Source organism: Acinonyx jubatus, chromosome B2 (genome assembly GCF_027475565.1).
Source record: "Acinonyx jubatus isolate Ajub_Pintada_27869175 chromosome B2, VMU_Ajub_asm_v1.0, whole genome shotgun sequence".
NCBI classification, from domain to species: Eukaryota; Metazoa; Chordata; class Mammalia; order Carnivora; family Felidae; genus Acinonyx; species Acinonyx jubatus.
In genome coordinates this window covers 117,208,174-117,227,862 of record NC_069385.1, presented here as the reverse complement: position 1 = coordinate 117,227,862, position 19,689 = coordinate 117,208,174, and the positions used below count along the sequence as shown (strand labels likewise).

General features: G+C 42.9%; 1 pseudogene; it reads left to right on the top strand.

Annotated features, from left to right (window-relative positions):
- Nucleotides 1-12,274: 12,274 nt before the first annotated feature.
- Nucleotides 12,275-13,082, top strand: LOC106976072 (40S ribosomal protein S20-like; annotated as a pseudogene).
- The last annotated feature ends 6,607 nt before the right edge of the window (nt 13,083-19,689 follow it).

The following is a 19,689-nucleotide window of genomic DNA, read 5'->3' as shown; positions in this document are numbered from 1 at the left end:
GTGAGCAGGGGAGGGGCAGAGAGAGAGGGAGACACAGACTCTGCAGCGGGCTCCAGGCTACGAGCTGTCAGCACAGAGCCCAGAGTGGAGCTCGAACTCACAAACCATGAGATCATGACCCGAGCCGAAGTCAGAAGCTTAACCAACTGAAGCATCCAGGTGCCCCAGGTACATACTTAATTTAAAAAATACTTTATTGCAGGGGTGAAACAGTGACTCTTGATTCCGGGGTCATGAGTTCAAACCTCACGTTGAAGTTAGAGATTACTTTTTAAAAAATGATTGCTAAAAAATGATAACCATCGGGGCGCCTGGGTGGCGCAGTCGGTTAAGCGTCCGACTTCAGCCAGGTCACGATCTTGCGGTCCGTGAGTTCGAGCCCCGCGTCAGGCTCTGGGCTGATGGCTCAGAGCCAAGAGCCTGTTTCCGATTCTGTGTCTCCCTCTATCTCTGCCCCTCCCCCGTTCATGCTCTGTCTCTCTCTGTCCCAAAATAAATAAACGTTGAAAAAAAAAAAAATGCTAACCATCTTCTGAGCTTTCAGCAAGCTGAAATCACTGATCACAGACATAGTAATAATGACTATAATACCAATGAAAACTTTTGAAATATTATGAGAGTGACCAAAACATGACACAGAATCGTGAAGTGAGCAGCATTTATTGCTAGAAAAATGATGTCCACAGACTTGCTTGATGCAGACTTGCTTGGCCTTCAGTTTGTAAAAAAATGCAGTATCTTTGAAGCAAAGTACAATAAAACAAGGGATGTCTGTAAAGCTTTATTTGGGCAATTGTGATGTGCCAGGCACCAGCTTAGATGTTCTACATGTATTTCCTTTTTTGTTCTTTTAAAGTAATCTCGGGGCACCTGGGTGGCTAGTCGGTTAAGTGTCTGACTTTCGCTCAGGTCATGATCTCACAGTTCGTGGGTTCGAGCCCCGTGTCGGGCTCTGTGCTGACAGCTCAGAGCCTGGAGCCTGCTTCGGATTCTGTGTCTCCCTCTCTGTGCCCCTCCCCTGCTCATGTTCTGTCTCTCTCTCTCTCAAAAATAAATAAACATTAAATTTTTTTTTTTTTTAGCGTTTATTTATTTTTGAGACAGAGAGAGACAAAGCATGAACGGGGGAGGGTCAGAGAGAGGGAGACACAGAATCGGAAACAGGCTCCAGGCTCCGAGCTGTCAGCACAGAGCCCGACGCGGGGCTCGAACTCACGGACCGCGAGATCATGACCTGGGCCAAAGTCGGCCACTTAATCGACTGAGCCACCCAGGCGCCCCTAAAAAAAAAATTTTTTTTAATAAATAAATAAATAATCTCTACACCCAATGTGGGGCTCGAACTCACAACCCTGAGATCAAGAGTCACATGCTCTGCTGATGGAGTCAGCCAGGTGCCCCATGTGTTTCCTTCCTTAATCCTCATGCCAACCCCATGAGATGGATATTAGCATCCCATTTGGCTGAGACACTGAAACACCACAACCACCAAGTGGCAAAGCTGGGACTTGAACCTCAAGTCCTATCCCCAGCAGGAGGTAGTGTTTCATGAACACTCGTTGTGGGCCACACGCCTTATAGACAGCATTCCCCTTACCCATCCCAGCCACCCTTGCTGGAACATATCAGAGGCCACCTCTATGCTACACTGTCTCTCCCCTGCACTTCTGAACGTGGCATCGGTCTTTACTCGGGGAAAACTTTCAACACAGGGCAGGCCCTCAGCACCGGGGTGGGGGTGGGGCTCGGGGTGAAGGTGGGGCAGCTGCTGTATGAATGAGTCATCCTGGAAATGGCTCCTCCAGCCCCCTTCCAACCTTCAGATGACCGCAGCCGTGGCCAACATCTTAACTGCAATCTCATGACAGACCCCAAGCTAGAACCACCAAGGTGAGCAGCTTCCAGACCCCTGACTCCTACGCACTACATGTTGGAGGTTATCAGTAGGTAACTGATACACACATCATTCAGGGTCCGGCCCCTCCTGGCTGTGTGACTGTGGGAACTTTACCACTCTGAGCATATGCTTTCTCTGGTTCAGACCTTTCTGCTGAACTCCGGATCAAACAAATCAGCAATCCCCATTAAGGCCCCTCAGGCATGGGCACTTAGCATGTCTCACGTATCTCTTAAACCCGCTTCCCACCATGGCTCAGGCCCTCATCAACTCTCCCTTCAATTACTGAAACAGCCCCCTCACTGATTCTCCTGCCTTGTACAAGGCTGCGAATAACAAAATCCCAAAATACCATATAAAAAACTTATAAAACTCAACACCCCCAAAATGAAAAATCCAACTAAAAAGGGCAGAAGACATGAATAAACATTTTTCCAAAGAAGAAATCCAGATGGCCAATAGACACATGAAAAGATGCTCAACATCACTCATGGTCAGGGGAATGCAAATCGAAACCACAATGAGATGCTACCTCACACCTGTCAGAATGGCTAAAATCAACAATACAAGAAAAAACACGTGTTGGCAAGGATGCAGAGAAAGGGGAACCTTCTTGGTTGTTGGTGGGAATGCAACCTGGTGTAGCCACTCTGGAAAACAGTATGGAGGTTCCTCAAAAAGTGAAAAATAGAACTACCCTGCAATCCAACAGTCACACTACTAGGTGTTTACCCACAGGATACAAAAGTACTAATTCAAAGGGATACGTGCACCCCTATGTTTATAGCAGCAGTCTATACAATAGCCCTTTTTTTTTTTTTTAAATTTCATTTGAGAGAGAGAGCAAGTAGGGGAGAGAAATAGAGGGAGAAAGAGAATCTCAGGCAGGCTCCACGCTCAGCCCGGAGCCCGACACAGGGCTCAAGTCCCACAACCCTGGGATCATGACCTGAGCCGAAATCAGGAGTTGGACACTCAACTGACTGAGCTACCCAGGCGCCCCCCTACAATAGCCAAATTAATGAAACAGTTCCAGTGTCTGTCGATTAATGAACGGATAAAGAATATGTGGTGTCAGGGCACCGGGGTGACTCACTTGGTTGAGCATCTGACTCCTTTTTTTTTTTTAATGTTTATTTATCTTTGAGAGAGAGAGAGCAAGCAGGGGAGGGGCAGAGAGAGAGGGGGACAGAGGATCCGAAGTGGGCTCTGCACTGACAGCAGGGAGTTTGATGCGGGGCTCGAACTCATGAACTGCATGATGATGACCCGAGCCAAAGTCAGATGCTCAAGGGACTGAGCCACCCAGGTGCCCCAAGCATCCTACTCTTGATTTTGGCTCAGGTCATGATCCCAGGGTCACGGGATCGAGCCTCACATCAGGCTCTGCATTGAGCATGGAGCCTGCTTGAAATTCTCTCTCTCCCTCTGCCTTTCCCCCGCCACCACCCGCTGCTCGTGCGTTCTCTCTCTCTCTAAAATAAAAAATAATAAAATGTTAAGAATTAAAAAGAAAAGATGTAGTGGTTATATATACAATGGAACATTACCCGGTCATGAAAAAGAATGAAATCTTGCCATTTGCAACAACACGGATGGAGTAGAGAGTATTGCGCTAAGTAAAATAAGTCTGTCAGAGAAAGACAAATACCGTATGATTTCACTCATGTGTGGAATTTAAGAAACAAAACAAACGAGCAACAGGGGAAAAAAGAGAGAGAGAAAGAGAGAGACAAACCAAGAAACAGACTCTTAACTATAGGGAACAAACTGATGGTTGCCAGAGGGGAGGTGGGGGGCGGGATGGGTGATAGGGGTTAAGGAGCGCACCTGTCCGGATGAGCACTGGGTGATGTATGGAAGTGTTGAATCACTATCTTGTACTCCTGAAACTAATATTACACGGTCTGCTAACTGGACTTTAAATTTTTCAAAAGAAATCCCCAAATATCAGCGGATTACACTTGACAGAAGTGTATTTCCCTCTCACATTCCAGAAGTCCAGGAGCACCTGGGTGGCTCAGTCGGTTAAGCACCCGACGTCGGCTCAGGTCATGATCTCATGAACTTATGGTTCGTGAGCTCGAGCCCCGTTTTGGGCGCTGCGCTGACAGCTCAGAGCCTGGAGCCTGCTTCAGAATCTGTGACTCCCTCTCTCTCTGCCCTTCCCCTCCTCACTCTCTGTCTCTCAAAAAATAAATAAATGTTAAAAAAGAAAAAAAAAAAAAGAAGTCCAGAGGCAGGCATGCAGTCCAGGGTTAGCATGACATACCACCGAACAAGGAACCCAGGCTCTATCTGGTTGATCTGCAGTGTGTAGTTTTCATTCCCAAAGTTTCCTCATGGTCTAAAGTAGGTGCTTGTGCTCCAGCCATCATGTCCACATTCCAGCCATTAGAAAGGAGTAACTGGAGAAAAATAAAACACCCCTTCCCTTTAAAAACATTTTGCTTATTTTCCACTGACCACATCTAGCAAGGGAGGCAAGGAAACAGTCTATTTTGTGGGTCAATTATGTGCTCAGCTAAAAATACAAAAAATGTTGTACTCAGGAAGAATGGCATGTAGGACAACCAGCAGTCTTTGCAGCACCCTCCACGCTGCTGCCCAGTACAGGGTTTTATTGTTACTCTTCGCTTTTGTTCTCCATTATAAAAATAATATAGTCTAGGAAGGGGAGGCCCAGAGAAGGGTCACAGAGAGTTGGTGGCTGTGTCAGAAGTAGACTCCCCAACCACAGTCCCTCTCCACTCTGGCCTCAGTTTTCTCAGCAGGTAATATTTTATAATTGGGGCAATGCAACACATAAACATACAACAAAAGAGCATTCTAGTTTTGACCTAAGTTACAAAAGAAAAATTGAAAGGAAATCTTTATACTTACAGCTTTTAAAATAACAAAGAACGGTGGCCCCGTGTTTTAAGGAGGCAAACTCTTTCCTGGCTCAGTTCTTGGAATCAGGAAAAATTATCACACCTTCTTTGCACCTCAGGCTCTCTGCCTTGAACCTAGAAAAGAGCCTGTGTTCTTCCTTGTAAATATAAAACTTTTATTGTTAGGTGATAGTAATGGGAAACAAAAATGGAATATGTTTGAGCTGCTTCATTTCTAAATGGTGACATAACATGAAAGAAATGTACCTGAATTTAAGATTTATTCTTTAAGTTACCCACAGAATGTTAACAGTGTTAGGACTGATACAAGGGACTTTTCCTATGGGGTTACCTATTTCTGGACCATTTGAACCTTACAAGAAGCATGGATTCCACATATACATGAAAAAAAAAAAAGACTTAAAATCAAATATAGCCTATGGGGCACCTGGGTGACTCAGTCGGTTGAGTGTCTGACTTTTGATCTTGGCTCAGGTCGTGATCTCACGGTTCATGCGATCAAACCCCACATGGGGATCTGCACTGACAGTGTGGAGTCTGCTTGAGATTTTCTTTCTCCTTCTCTCTCTGCTCCTCCTGCGTTCTTCTTGTCTGTCTTAAAAATAAATAAATAAACGATTTCGAAATGCTGAGTCAGGGAGAGCTATTTAAAAAAAATCAAATATAGCCTCTACTCTCTCTAAATAAAATAATAGGTGCTCATTATAGAAAATACAGAAATATATAAAAAGAAAATTTTAATTACCCACAATTTCACCCTTCAGAGAGAGTCTCACTGTTAATAGGTGTGATGCCTTCAATCTTCTAACTTAGAATCATTCTGGATATAGTTTTTTCCAATATTTGTTACGAGAATTTTCAAGCAGATAGCAAAGCTAAAAGAATTGCTCAGTGATCACTTATTCTCACCCCCTAGATTCTCCCATTAACATTGTACTAGGGGCCCCAGGGTGGCTGAGTCAGTTGAGCGTCTGGCTTCCGCTCAGGTCATGATCTCACAGCTTGTGAGTTTGAGCCCTGCATCAGGCTCTGTGCTGACAGCTCAGAGCCTGGAGCCTGCTTCGGATTCTGTGTCTCCCTCCCTCTCTGCCCCTCCCCTGCTCACACTCTGTCTCTCAAAGATAAATAAACGTTAAAAAAAAACTTTTTTAAATGAACAACATTGTGCTATAGTTGTTTTATTGCATAGTTATCCAGCTGGATATAGATGGTTTTTAAAATTATCATGCAGTAATACTGACTTCTTTTGGTGTGCATTTCCACAATATTTACATGTATAGATATATGTAATCACCACAATAAGGATTCAGAACAGTTCCATCATCCCCAAATAATTCCATCATCCCCCTTGTAGGCATGCTTTCCCCCACCCCTAAGCCCTGGGAACCACTGATCTGTTCTCATCACCATTGTCCTAGAATGTCACATAAATTGAACCATACAGCATGTATCCTTTGAGATTGGGTTCTTGCAATCACATTATGTGCAGCAAGAGTTTGTTCCATAGGAGCACTTAAATATATAAAGCAAATCTTTATGGACATAAAGGAGAAATTGACAGTAATACCATAATAGTAGGGGACTTTAACACTCCACTTACATCAATGGATAGATCATCCAGACAGAAAATCAATAAGAAAATATTGGCCTTCAATGACATATTAGACCAGATGAACTTGATAGATTTATACAGAACTTCCAACCAGAAGCAGCAGAATATACATTCTTCTCAAGTGTACATGGAACATTCTCCAGGATGTATTAGGCCACAAACAAGTCTCAATAAAATTCAAGAAGACTGAAATTATATCAAGCATCTTTTCCAAGCACACGAGTACAAAACTAGAAATCAATTACAAGGAGAAAACTGGAAAAAACACAAATACATTAAGAATAAACAACATGCCGGGGCGCCTGGGTGGCTCAGTGGGTTGAGCGTCCGACTTAGGCTCAGGTCATGATCTCACCATTCCCGAGTTCAAGCCCCATGTCTGGCTCTGTGCTGACAGCTCAGAGCTTGGAGCCTGTTTCGGATTCTATGTCTCCCTCTCTGTCTCTGCCCCTTCCTCACTCGTGCTCTGTCTCTCTCAAAAATAAATAAGCAATGGGGCACCTGGGTGGCGCAGTCGGTAAAGCGTCCGACTTCAGCCAGGTCACGATCTCGCGGTCTGTGAGTTCGAGCCCCGCGTCAGGCTCGGAGCCTGTAGCCTGTTTCCGATTCTGTGTCTCCCTCTCTCTCTGCCCCTCCCCCGTTCATGCTCTGTCTCTCTCTGTCCCAAAAATAAATAAAAACGATGAAAAAAAATTTTTTTTAAATAAATAAGCATTAAAAAAATTTTAAGAATAAACAACATGCTACTAAACAACCAATGGGTCAAAAAAAGAAGTCAAAGAAGTTTAAAAAATATCTGGAGACAAATGAAAATGGAAACACATCTTTCCAAAATCGATGGGATGCAACAAAAGCAGTTTCAAGAGGGGAGTTCATAGCAATACAGGACTACCTCAAAAAATAAAATTCTCAAAAAATCTAACTTTACACCTAAAGGAACTAGAAAAAGAACAAACAAAGCCCAAAGTTAGCAGAAGAAAGGAAATAATAAAGACCAAAGCAGAAATAAATGGAGACAAAAAACAAAACAAAAACAACACACACCCAACAGAAAAGATAATGAAACTAAAAGACAGTTTTTTGAAAGCATATACAAAAATCAATAAACTTCTAACGAGACTCATTAAGAAAAAAAAGAGAGGAGGGGCACCTGGCTGGCTCAGTTGGTGGAGCATGCAACTCGATCTCAGAGTTGTGAGTTCAGGCCCCATGTTGGGTGTAGAAATTACCTAAGAATAAAATCTATTAAGGGGCACCTGGGTGGCTCAGTTGGTTAGGTGGCCAACTTCAGCTCAGGTCATAATCTCGCAGTTCATGGGTTTGAGCCCACATCGGGCTCTGTGCTGACAGCTCAGAGCCCGGAGCCTGCTTTGGATTCTGTATCTCCCTCTCTCTCTGCCCCGCCCCCCACCACTCCACTCCTGCTCTGTCTCACTTTCTCTCAAAAAAAGTAAATAAACATTTTTAAAAAATCCTTTAAAAAAGAAAATCTATTAAAAAAAATAAGGGTGCTTGGGTGGCTCAGCCAGTTAAGCATTTGACTTTGCCTCAGGTCATGATCTCACAGTTTGTGGGTTTGAGCCCCTCATCAGGCTCTGTGCTGACAGTTCAGAGCCTGGAATCTGCCTCGGATTCTTGTGTCTCCCTCGCTCTCTGCCCCTCCCCTGCTCGTGCTCTGTCTCTCTCTCTCTCTCAAAAATAAATAAACATTAAAAAATAATTTTAAATGAGAAAAAAAGAGAAAAGACCCAAATAAATAAAATCAGAATTAAAAGAGAAGTTACAACTGATACCACAGTAACACAGAGGATCATAAGAGACTACTATGAACAATTATAAGCCAACAAATTGAAAAACCTAGAAGAAATGAATAAAGCCCTAGAAATACACAGCCTTTCAAGACTGAATCTCAAAGATATAGAAAATCTGAATAGAAGAGCTCCTGGGTGGTTCAACTGGTTAAGTGTCTGACTCTTAATTTCAACTTAGGTCACGATCCCAGGGTCATGGGATCAAAACCCATGTTGGACTCCACACTGAGCATAGAGCCTGCTTAGGATTCTTTCTCCCTCTGCCCCTCTCCCCCACTTGCACTCTCTCTCAAAAACAAAAGAAGAGAAGAGAAGAGAAGAGAAGAGAAGAGAAGAGAAGAGAAGAGAAGAGAAGAGAAGAGAAAAAGAAAATCTGAATAGAACAGTAACAGGTAATGAAATTGAGTCAGTAATTTGAAAACTCTCCCCTGAAAAAAAAAAAAAAAAAAAAAAAAGTCCAGGTCCAGACAGCTTCACAGGTGTATTCTACCAAACATTTAAAGAAGAGTCAGCACCTATCTCTCTCAAGTTATTCCAAAAAATAAAAGGGAAGGAAAGCTTCAGAACTCACTTTATGAGGCCAGCATTACTCTAATACCAAAACCAAACAAAGACATCACAAAACAAAACAAAACAAAACAAAACAAAACAAAACAAAAACATTATAGGCCAATATGCCTAATGAACACATGTTCAAAAATCCTCAATAAGATATCAGCAAACCAAATTTAAGAATACATTAAATAGATGATATACCACCATCAAGTGAGATTTATTTCAGGAATGCAAGGATGATTCAACATCCTTAAATCAATTGATGTGATACACCACATTAACAAAATGAAGGATAAAAATCATATGATTATTTTAATAGATGCAAAAAAGCATTTGATAAAATTCAACATCCATTAGTGATAAGAACACTCAGCAAAGTGGGGATAGGGGCACCTAGGTGGCTCAGTTGGTTAAACATCCAACTTTGGCTCAGGTCATGATCTTGCAGTTTGTGATTTGAACCTGCATCAGGTTCTGTGCTGAAAGTGTGGGGCCTGCTTGGGATTCTCTCTCTGTCCCTCTCACTCTCTGTCACTCCCACACTTGCATTTTCTCTCTGTCTCTGTCTCTCTCTCTCTCTCAAAAATAAGTAAATAAATAAACTTTAAAAAAAGTGGGGATAGAAGGAACATAACAAAGACCATATATGACAAACCCACATCTAATATCATACTCAATAGTAAAAAGCTAAAAGCTTTTCCTCTAAGATCAGGAACAAGACAAGGATACCCACTGTCACCACTTTTATTCAATACAGTATTGCAAGTTCTAGCCACAGCAATTAAACAAGAAAAATAAATAAAAGGCATTCAAATTGGAAAAGGAGAGTAAAATTATCACTATTTGCAGGTGACATGGTCCTCTGTGTGTGTGTGTGTGTGTGTGTGTGTGTGTGTGTGTATAGACTAAGAAATCCACTAAAAAACTATTAGAACTAGTAAATGAACTCACTGAAGTTGCGGAATACAAAATTAACATACAGAAATCGGTTGCATTTCTATACACTAATAATGAATTATCAGAAAGAGAAATTAAGAAAACAATCTCATTACAATTATATCAAAAAGAATAAAGTACCTAAGAATAAAATTAACCAAGAAGATGAAAGACCTGTGCTCTGAACATTGTGAGACATTGATGAAAGAAATTGAAGAGGACACAAATAAATGGAAAGATATACCATGCTCATGGACTGGAAAAAGTAGTATTGTTAAAAATGTCCATAGACCAGGGGCACTGGGGTGGCTCAGTCAGTTAAGGATCCAACTCTTAATTTTGGTTCAGGTCAAGATCTCATGGTTGGGAGATCAATCCCCATGTTGGGCTCTGTGCTATCAGTGGGCCTACTTGAGATTCTCTCTCTCCCTCTCTCTTTCTCTGCTCCTCCCTAGCTCTCTCCCTCTTGCACACAATCAATAAATAAACATTTTTTACATGTCCATATACCAAAGGCAATCTATAGATTTAATAAAATCTCCATCAAAGTACCAATGGCAGGGCACCTGTCTGGTTCAGTCAGTGGAGCATGAGACTCTTGATCTCAGGGTTGTGAGTTTCAGCCCCACATTAGGTGCAGTGATTACTTAAAAATAAATCTTAAAAAAAAACCGCCAATGGCATTTTTCATATAACTAGAACAAAAGATCCTAAAATTTGAATGGAATCACAAAAGACCCCTAATAGCCAAAGCTATTTCTCAAATATTTAGAAAGAAAAACAAGGCTGGAGGTATCAAACTATACTACAAAGCTATACTAATCAAAACATTATGGCACTGCCATGAAAACAGACACATAGATCAATGGAATAGAATAGAAAGCCCAGAAACAAACCTACACATACATGGTCAATTAATCTATGACAAAGGAGGCAAGAATGTACAATGGGGAAAAGACAGTCTCTTCTACAAATGATGTTGGAAAAGCTGGACAGCCACATACAAAAGAAACTCAACCACTGTCTTACACCATACACAGAAATAAACTCAAAATGGATTAAAGTTGAATGTAAGACCTGAAACTGTAAAAATCCTAGAAGAGAACATAGGCAGTAAGCAATTTGGCATTGGTCTTAACAATATTTTTTTGGACCAGTATTCCCAGGCAAGGACAACTAACATTAAAATAAACAAATGGTGGGGCGCCTGGGTGGCTCAGTCGGTTAAGCGTCCGACTTCAGCTCAGGTCACGATCTCACGGTCCATGAGTTCGAGCCCCGCGTCGGGCTCTGGGCTGATGGCTCAGAGCCTGGAGCCTGCTTCCGATTCTGTGTCTCCCTCTCTCTCTGCCCCTCCCCCGTTCATGCTCTGTCTCTGTCTCAAAAATAAATAAAATGTTAAAAAGAAAAAAAAATAAAAATAAATAAATAAATAAATATAAAAAAATAAAATAAAATAAACAAATGGGATTATATCAAACTAAAAAAGCTTTTTCAAAGTGAAGGAAATCATCCACAGAATGGAAAGGCAACCTACTGAAAGGGAGAGGACATTTGCAAATCATACATCCAATAAGGGCTTAATATTCAAAATATAGTAAGCGCTTACACAGCTTAGTATTAAAAAAAATAAACAACCTAATTAAAAATTGAGCAGAGGACTTGAATAGACATTTTTCTAAAGAAGACATTCAGATGGCCAACAGGCACATGAAAAAATGCTCAACATAACTAATCCTCAGGGAAATGCAAATCAAAACCAAATTGAGATATCACCTCACACCTGTCAGATTGGCTGTTATCAAAAAGACAAAAAGTTATAAGTTCTGGTGAGGATGTGAAGAAAAGGGAACCCTCGTGCACTGTCAGTGGGAAGGTAAATTGGTGCTGCCACTATGGAAAACAGTATGGAGGTACCTCAAAAAATTAAAATGAGGGGCACCCGGCTGGCTCAGTCCTCTTAATCTCGGGGTTATGAGTTTAAGCCCCATGCTGGGTGTAGAGATTGCTTAAAAATAAAATCTTTAAAAAAAATGAAAACACTGGGAGCCTGGGTGGCTCGGTCGGTCAAGCATCTGACCTAGGCTCAGGTCATGATCTCACGGTCTGTGAGTTGGAGCCACGCATCGGGCTCTGCGCTGACAGCTTAGAACCTGGAGCCTACTTCACATTCTGTGTGTCCCTCTCTCGTTGCACCTCTGCTATTCGCGTTCTCTCTCCCTCTCAAAAATAAATAAATATTTAAAAAATTAAAAATGAAAACACCAATTTGACGAGATACGTGCACTCCTATGTTCACTGAAGCATTATTTACAATCACCAAGATGTGGAAGCCACTTAAGCGTCTATCAATACATGAATGAATAAAGAAGATGTGAGATATACATAGACATATGATATATACATATATATACATGTGATATATACATATGTGTATCTCTCTATATATCTATAGATATATATGAATATATAGAGAGATACACAATATAGATATATAGATAGATAGATACACACACACACACACACACACACACACAATGGAATTACACTCAGCCACTCTTTGAGGAAGATGCAGTCGCAGCTACAGCGGAGCTTTGGAGGCCCCTCTCCTGCTCCTGACACACCACTGTTCATTCTTGCTGAGGAACAAGTGGGTCAGGCAGTGATGCCACAGCTGTGGCTTTTAAAGACACTGGGAAGGGGAGCCTGGGTGGCTCAATCGGTTGAGCATACGACTTCAGCTCAGGTCATGATCTCGCAGTCTGTAAGTTCGAGCCCTGGGTCAGGCTCTGTGCTGACAGCTCAGAGCCTGGAGCCTGTTTCAGAGTCTGTGTCTCCCTCTCTCTCTGCCCCTCCCCCGCTCATGCTCTTCTCTTTCTCTCTCTGTCAAAAATAAATAAACATTTAAAAAAAAAAAAAAACAAAGACACTGGGAACACACCTGTGGAACTAGAGGTGATGTTTCACTGAATTAGAATTATTCTAACCAGTTGCAACATAAAATCTTTAGAGAAGGTATGTGCTGACTTGATCTGAGGCACAAAGGAAAAGGATCTCAAAGTGAAAGGACTAGTTTGGATGCCTACCAAGACTCTGAGCGTCACTACAAGAAAAACTCCTTGTGGTGAAGGTTCTAAGACTTGGGACTGTTTTCAGGTGAGGATCCACAAGCGACCCATTGATTTGCACAGACTTTTGGAGATTGTTAAACAGATTATTTCCATCAGTATTGTGCCAGGAGTTGAAGTTGAAGTTACCATTGCAGATGCTTAAATCAACTTTTTGAATAAATTGATTATCAGTTAAAAAGAAAAAAAAAGGAATAACACTCAGCCATAAAAAGTGAAATTTTGCCATTTGTGACAACATGGGTGGACCTAGAGGGTGTTACGCTAAGTGAAATAGGTCATACAGAGAAAGACAAATACTGTATGATTTCATTTATATGTGGAATCTAAAAAAAAAAACAAAAACAAAAACAAAAAACAAATCAACAAACAAAAATAGAAACAGACTCTTAGATACAGGAAGCAAATTGTTGGTTACCAGAGTGGGGAGGGGGAGGGGATAGGTAAAATAGGCAGAGAGGTTTAAAGGTACAAACTTCCAGTTATAAAGTAAATAAGTCATGGGGATATAACGTACAGCATAGGGAATATAGTCAACGATATTGTAATAACTTTGATGGTGAGAGACAGTAACTAGACTTATCAGGGGGATCATTTCATAATGTATAAAAATATCAAATCACTATGATGTACACTGTATGATAAAACTAAAAAGATATTGTATGTCAATTACACAAGGAAGGGAGGGATGGGGGAGGCAGGTAAAGAGAACGAGAGAAATTTTGTTCATTTTTACTGCTGAGTAGTATTCCATAAATGAACTGCTGTTCATTTACCCAGCCTTCCAATTTGGGTTGCTTCGGTTTGGGGGGATTCTGAACAGAGCTGCTACCGACATTCTTGTGCAGCTGTTTGTGTGGATGTAAGTTTTCATTTCTCTAAGGTAAATATCCAGGAGCGAGACTGCTGGGTCTGGGCGGTTTTAATTTGCACTTGCCCAGTGGCAAAGGATGTTGAGCATCTCTGCATGTGCTCGTTTGCCATCTGTATTTCCTCTTAGATGAAGTGTCTGTTTAACTCTTTTGCCTGTTTAAAATTAATTGGTCGTTTTCTTACTGTTGAGTTTTAAGAATTTTTTTATGTATCCTGGATAAAGGTCTTTTGTCAAATATACCGAATATATACCTTGTAAATATTGCCTCTCAGCCTATAACTTGTCTTTTCATTCTTTTAACAGTGTCTTTCACAGACATTGTTAAGAAATTGATAAAGTCCAACTTACCAATTTTTTTCTTTCCTGGATCATGGTTTTAGTGTTATAGTTAAGAACTCTTTGACTAACCCCAGGCCATGGAGATTTTCTCCTGTGTTTTCTTCCAGACATTTTACGGTTTTATGTTTTGGATCTATGATTCATCTTGAGTTAATTTTAGTATAATGTGTGAGGTTTAGGACGAGGGTTTTTTGTTTTTGTTTTTGGTTTTGTTTTGCATATAGGTATCTGGTTGCTCCAGCACTGTTCATTGGCAAGGTGTTTGCACTTTTGGCAAAGTCAGTTGGACATATTTGTGTGGGTCTATTTCTGGACTCTATTCTGTTTCGCTGATCCATTCACTGTGTCCACTCCTCTGAACCCACCACATTCTTTTTTTTTTTAATGTTTATTCATTTTTGAGAGAGAGAGACAGAGACAGAGTGCGAGTGGGGAAGGAGCAGAGAGAGACACAGAATCCAAGACAGGCTCCAGCATAGAGCCCGATATGGGGCTTGAACTCACGAACTGTGAGATCATGACCTGAGTCAAAGTTGGACTCTCAACCTGCTGGGCCACCCAGGCACCCCAACATTCATTTTTTTTAATGTTTATTTTTGAGAGAGAGAAAAAACGAGCAGGGGAGGGAAGGAGAGAGACGGGGACAGAGGTTCCAAAGTGGGCTCTGCGCTGACAGCTGTAAGCCCAATGGCAGGGCTCAAACTCATAAACTGTGAGATCATGACCTGAGACAGTATCAGACACTCAACCAACTGAGCCACCCAGGAGCCCATGAACATTCTTGATTGCTGTTGCAAGTTTTGTCGTAGTAAGTCCCAAAATCAGATAACTCCTTCAACTTGATTCTTCTTTTTCAAAATTGTTTGAGCTATTCTAGTTTCTCTGCCTTTCCATTTAATTTTACAATCGGCTTGTCCATATCTACAAAAAGTCCTGCTGGGGTTGGATTGGAAGTATGTTAAATCTACAGATCACTTTTATGGGTTGAACTGTGTCCCTCCCCCCGCCAAAAGATATGTTGAAGTCCTAACCTGGGCCAAATACATTACCTCAGAACGTGATTTTATTTGGAAATAGGACCATTATAGCTGTGGTTAAGATGAGGCCATAGTGGAATACGGTGAGTCCTTAATTCAATGTGACGGAGGTCCCTATAGAAGAAGAGGCACAGACATACAGAGAGAACGCCATGTGCCAAGGGAGGCAGATACTAAAGTACTGTAGCTGCAAGCCAAGAACACCAAGGACTGGGGGCAAACCAGCAGAAGCTGGGAGAGGCAAGGAAGGATCCTCCCCTAGAGGCTTCAGAGAGAGCAATCAAATCCTGTTGATTTCAGATCTCTAGCCTCCAGAACTGTGAGACAATAAATTTCTGTTGTTTTAAGCTACCCAGTTTGTGCTACTTTGTTAAGGCGGCCCTAGGAAATGAACAAAATCAATATGGGGAGAAATGACAGCTCTACTCTGTTGGGTTTTCCAATCCATTAACATGGTACATTCCTGTTTGTTTGCATTTTATTTTATTTTATTTATAATTTTTTAATGCTTATTTATTATTGAGAGACAGAGAGACACAGAGCATGAGAAGGGGAGGGGCAGAGAGAGAGAGGGAGTCACAGATTCTGAAGCAGGCTCCAGGCTCTGAGCTGTCAGCACAGAGCCCGGAGTGGAGCTCGAACTCACAAAACACAAGATCATTACCTGAGCCGAAGTCGGATGCTTAGTCGACAGAGCCACCCAGGCGCCCCTATTTATTTATATTTTAGAGAGAGAGAGTGAACAGGGGAAAGGGGAAGAAGAGGGAGAGGAGAGGGAGAGAGAGAGAGAGACAGAAAGAGAGTCATAAATAGGTTCCACACTCAGCCCAGAGCCCAATGTGGGGCTCGATCCCATGGCTTTCGACCCTAGAATCATAACCTGAGCTGAAATCAAGAGTCAGACTCTCAGCCAACTGAGCCACCCAGGCGTCCCCATTCCTGTTTATTTATATCTTGGTTTCTTCCATCACCATTTCATAGTTTTCAGTATAGACACCCTGTATATGTTTTGTTAGATTTATACACAAGTCTGTCTGTCTTTCTTTTTTTCTTTCTTTCCTTCTTTTCTTTCCTTCTTTCTTTTTTTCCTTCTTCCTTCCTTCCTTCCTTTCTGGAGCTGTTATAATAGAATTGTCTTTTTTTTTAATAAGTTCTTTTTTTTTTTAAAGTTTATTTCTTTATTTTGAGAGAGAGAGCACACAGGGGAGGGACAGGGAGAGAGAATCCCAAGCAGGCTCCACACAGAGTCCAAGGCGGGGCTCAAACCCACAAACCATGAGATCATGACCTGAACCACCCAAGCACCTGTTTGTTTCCAAGTGTTCATTGTTAGCATATAGAAATAAGATTGATTTTTTTGTGGTTTAATCATGTACTTTGCAGACATGATGAACTCAGTTATTACTTGTAAGAGTTCTAGAAATCTTTTTTTTTTCTTTTAAGATTTCATTGGGGCACCTGGGTGGCTCAGTCGGTTGAGGGTCCAATTTCAGCTCATGGTTGGTGAGTTCTGAGCCCCGTATCAGGCTCGCTGCTGTCAGCTCAGAGCCCACCTTGGATCCTCTGTCCCCCTCTCTCTCTGCCCCTCCCCGACTCACACTTTCTCTCTCAAAATTGAATAAACATTTTTAAAAAACAAACAATTATTTGGCGGGGGGGGGGGGCCTGGGTGGCTCAATCCAACTCGGTTTTAGCTCAGGTCATGATCTCAGTTTCATGAGTTTGAGCCCTGTGACAGCTCTGTGCTGGCAGCAAGGAGCCTGCTTGGGATTCTCTTTCACTGCCCCTCCCCTGCTCATGTTGTCTCTCCTTCTCAAAAAAAAAAAAAAAAAAAGATTTTATTTATTTTTATTTTTTTAACATTAAAAAAAACGTTTATTTGAGAGTATCCACAGGTGCACTAGTAGGGGAGGGGCAGAGAGAGAAAGGAGGGGAGACAGAGAATCCCAAGCAGCCTCTGCACTGTCAGCACAGAGCTGGATGCAGGGCTCTATCTCGAAAACTGTGAGATCATGACCTGAGTCAAAATCAAGAGTCAGATGCTTAACCAACTGAACCACCCAGGGGCCCTTTAAAGATTTTATTTTTAAGTAAACTCTACACCCAATGTGGGGTTCAAACTTACAACCCTGAGATCAAGATAAACAGGCTTTTCCCACTGAGCCAGCCAGGGGCCCAAAGCTCTAGAAATCTTTAAGCACTTTTGATGGCATTTCCTCTCTTTGAAAAAATATATTAATTGCCATAAAACATTCCATGATACTTTACTCTTTAGTTTAGCAATTCCCTCCTGCTGGATATTGACATGATTTCCTTGTATTATTATTACTATTATTATTAATGATGGAGTAAATTTGATCCTGAGACATAAATCTCTGACCTCTTTTCTTGAGGGAGGAAGGATTCCTAGAAATGGGATTAGCAGGTCAAAGGCCTGGGCCCTCCTCAAGTACTACACGTGGCTCAGCTGCTTTCCAGAAAGGTCAAACTAACTCATTCCCATCAGCTACATGTGCGAGCACTCAGTGCGCTGAAACGTTGCCAGTGCTGGAAATTATCATTTTAAAGCTCTTTGCCATTTGATAGGAGAAATGCAGCATTTCCCTTGCATTTCAAAGTAATCCTTTCTAAAATGCCAACCTATCCCACCCCTGCTAAAAACCTTCCATGGCTCCCTATTACTTTCAGAATAAAGCCCATGCCTCCAGCTGTCAGGTGGGCACCCCAATATCAGGTCCCATTTACTCTCTTGTCAAATTCTGTGGCTTCGTTTTCCGACCCTGCACTACAGCATGGCTGGCTATTTCTGAAACGTACTGCAAAAGTGCCTTCCCTCCAAGACTCTGCCCATCCTGTCCACTCTGCCCAGAACTTGTCCTGTTTACCCCTCCCCAAGGTACCCAAGAGAGGCTGAGTGTCGGATCTGGAGCCAGACTGACTGTGTTCCAGCCCAGCTCTGCTGTGAGGCCTTGGGAAAGCTATTCAACTTCTCTGTGCCTCTGTCACTGCAATTGTAAAACAGCAGTAAGGATAGCCACTTCAGAGGGTTGTTGTAAGGATTAAGGAGTTAAATAAGAGATTATCAGAACTGTGTCTGGGGGCGCCTGGGTGGCTCAGTCAGTTAAGTGTTTGTGAGTTGCAGTTTGTGAGTTCAAGCCCCACATCGGGCTCTCTGCTGTCAGCATGGAGCCTGATTCGGTTCCTCTCTTCCCCTCCATCTCTGCCCTTCCCCCACTCATGCTCCCATGCTCGCTCTCTCAAAAAATAAATAAACTTAAAGAAAAAGAACTGTGTCTGGGAATTGAGAAGTATTTCTTTTAAAGATTTTAGGTAATCTCTACACCCAAACTTTCAAGCCGGAGATCAAAAGCCGCATCTTCCTTGGACTGAGCCAGCCAGGAGCCCCACTTGAGAAGTATGAATATATCTTAGCTGCTACTAGTGTCATTCATAGCTGCCCCCCAGCAACCTGGCCTGTCACCCATAGAAAACAGCCCACATCGCCACCCATACTCCATTGTGTTGCTTCCTAGATGCATGAGCTTCGCGCTTCCCATTGAAATGAAGCTAACTCCACACCTGTTCAGACGCACTGATGATGTAAAGATCTAATAGGTACCCGAGTGCTTTTTAACGTTGTATATCACTCCACTGAGGGTTAGCGTCTCCTCCCACCGCTACTCTAGGAAGGAAAGAGCAGGATGTAAGAGGGCAATTGACCGGGAGGTGAGCCCTGTGCACAGTCAGGGCCCCGGCAGGAAATGGAACCCAACCTGGGGTCTTCAAGAAGCTTTGATGGAGGGGTGCTCGTGGGGTGAAGAGGACCAGTGAGGGTGTGCGTGGGACTGGGACCAGTGGCGGCAGAAAGTCACCGTGACTGCAGGCCTGAAAAGGCAAGGGGTAGATGCGCCGGGAGCTTGAAGATGGAAGGGGAGTCACGGAGGGACACAGCGACAGCCAGACCAGGGGCCACAGCAGGGCCAGGCCTGGGAAGGAGTATCCCCACTTCTCCCTCCCTCAGATCTCCTTAGAGTGGGTGCTGCCCAACAGAAAGCCAGCTGGCAAGGGGGCCCAGGCCCAGAGCCAGAGCACCGATGGATGGGGAGGGCAAGGGGTGGATGAGGGAGCTCAGGGGGATAGGATTACTGTCCACCACCACCTCCCATTTTGCAGATGAGAAGACTGAGGCCCAGAGACAGGAAGAAACTTGCCCACTGTTACAGAGCTGGTAAGGTGGAGCTGGGAGAGGAGAGCAAGGCTCAGAGGCGATGATGGTCCGAGCCCAGCCTCTGGGGACAGGCTGCAGGCCCCTTGGGTCAGCAGCACTCAGGGTGGCAGCGCCCAGACGCCCCTGCCACCCTTCTCTCCTCCCTCCCTCTCACTGGTCACTTGTCCCTGCTTCTCACTTGTCCGCCTTGGCCTCCGTGAAGGCTCTGGGCTCTCTCCTTCCTGGGTCTCTGTGTCCCTCTCCACTTTATCTCTCTGTCCTCCCAATTTCTTAGCCTTCTTGTCTCTGGCTTTCAGTCTGTCCGCATTTCTGTCAGCCTTTCTCTCCTACATGGCTGGCTTTCCGGCCACCCCGCCTAGAGCTCAGCTTCTCTGCAAC